The sequence below is a fragment of the Cebus imitator genome, unplaced genomic scaffold, assembly GCF_001604975.1.
Source record: "Cebus imitator isolate Cc_AM_T3 unplaced genomic scaffold, Cebus_imitator-1.0 Scaffold332, whole genome shotgun sequence".
In the NCBI taxonomy this organism is placed as follows: domain Eukaryota; kingdom Metazoa; phylum Chordata; class Mammalia; order Primates; family Cebidae; genus Cebus; species Cebus imitator.
In genome coordinates this window covers 1,970,702-1,972,944 of record NW_016107647.1, presented here as the reverse complement: position 1 = coordinate 1,972,944, position 2,243 = coordinate 1,970,702, and the positions used below count along the sequence as shown (strand labels likewise).

Below are 2,243 nucleotides of genomic sequence, written 5' to 3'. Positions count from 1 at the left end.
TTTAATGTTTCTCTTGCCTCATCCCTTTTGAATCTGCAGGATAATGGAAATGTATATGTGTATGTGTAGAATGATAGCTAAGAAGAAAATTTATCTGTAGTCTATGAATATCTGAAAATGGCAAAAATGTTATAGAGTGTAAAGTTCTCTTTTTTGGTTGTATTCACAAAACTGGGATTTGGACGGCCTAGACATTGTGAGATGAATTGGCAAGGCAGGTCCTTTGATGGTATCCTACATGCTTAGGATGACAGGAGTACTTAGGTCTGGAACAGCAAGTGTCCGTGAAAATGCCTGTTGGTTGTACCTATTAGTCTGATAAATTATACAGAGAAATGAGATTAACTTAGTTACCATTTGAAAGACAACTATATTAACCATCCTTCTCTGCCAGTGTTAGAGAACAGAGCTCAATGAGAAGATGAACATTTGTTTCAAAATTAATAAAAAAGAAACATAGTTTTCTAAGTAATTTTTCACCAGGATGGCATAAGCCATATATTTGTACATAGAAGTCACATTCAGTAGTTAATTAAATACCTCTCATGTAACATGAGACATTTACTTATAACTCATTTTATAGACTCCATAATTTTTTTCTCACTCATCTACCTCCATTAATATTATTAAAATATATATTCAGAATGCAAGGAGAAAATTTGAAAGGTAGCAACATTTTAGACTGATATTGGTATGCATTCGGTTGGTGCAAAAGTAATTGTGGGCTTTGCAATGGAAAGTAATGGCACCCAATATCCAGGGCACTAAGCCCTGGGCAGCTGGGCGTGGACCCTCAAGCTGCTAGGGCTTAGGCAAAGGGGCTGCAGAACCCTCTGGGGGCCCCTGATGCCAAGCGCACGAAAGGTGCGTCCCCAAGCCTAGAGGCTGCCTTTGCTGCAGCTGACCACTCTGGTCAGGAGAGACTGCGAAGGCTATGGATTGACTAGCAGTTGGAGCACAGAGCGTCCCTAATGACAGTCCAGCCCAGGGCGAGGGCACCCATTCTGAAGAGAAAGGATTTGCTGTGGATGAGGACTCTGATGGAGAACTGAATCCCTGGGAGCTGTCAGAAGGGACAAACTGTCCACCCAAGGAACAGCCTGCCAATCTTTTTAATGAGGACTGGGCCTTGGAGCTGAAAACAGATCAAGAGAACCTATATGATGCTGACAATATCCAGGAGAGCATTTCTCAAGAGCTCAAACCCTGAATCAGTCATGTCCTACAAGGAGACATGATCTATGACCCCAGCTGGCTCCATCCACCTCCACCGATAACCCATTATTTAAAGATGGTCTTTAAAACAGGACAGTTTGATGATGCCGAAGATTGAGTGTGGAGCTTTCTACCCTGTAGGTGGGTGTGCCTCCAGGTCAAGGTCTCTTTTTGTGTCTTGGAGATAAAATGTCGTATCTGAGAAAACATTTCCAGGGATCCCTAGTCTGAGGTACACAGACCAGTGTTCATAAGGCCCCATTGTTCTCCTCAATTTGTTGCTGTTCTTAATGGGTTCCTCCTTGGAATGTGTTTGTGTTTGTGTCTGTGTCAAGAGGAGTTGTGTTCCTTGTAAATAAAGGTTAAAAATAATAATAATGGCAAAACCCACAATTACTTTTGCATCAACCTAGTCTGCCATTCTTAATAGGTATTAACGACAAAAGATGTGTTTATTTAAATTGCAGAAAGTGTAAAACAAGAACTAAGTTTCCTACATACACTCTAGTGAAGTTTTCTTTCTGTGTAATTTGCATATAGGAGCTACACAGATTCAGATATAAGGGAGGATCAGGCTCATATTTTCTAAAATGTGTATCTGAAATAAACCATTCTAAATCAGATTTATTACATATCTACTCTGTGAAACAATTGCAGTGTATTGGACGGGCCATTTTGTCTCTTGCCTCAAGTTAAACATTGGATGTACTGTTTTCTTGCCTATATTTCACAAGGTCAAGAGATCGAGACCATCCTGGCCAACACGGTGAAACCCCATCTCTACTAAAAATACAAAAAATTAGCCAGGCGTGATGGTGCGTGCCTGTAGTCCCAGCTACTCGGGAGGCTGAGGCAGAATTGCTTGAAACCAGAAAACGGAAGTTGCAGTGAGCCAGGATCGCGCCACTGCACTCCAGTCTCAAAACAAACAAACAAACAAAAAAACGAGTCCAATAGAGAACCACCAGTTATTTCACTGTAAAGGTAAAGTAAATCTTTCTTTTTTTTTTTTTTTTTTTTTTTTTTTT

At 40.5% G+C, this 2,243-nt stretch overlaps 1 pseudogene; it reads left to right on the top strand.

The window, feature by feature from the left end:
- Positions 1-290: 290 nt before the first annotated feature.
- On the top strand, positions 291-1,333 carry LOC108286943 (annotated as a pseudogene).
- Positions 1,334-2,243: the final 910 nt, after the last annotated feature.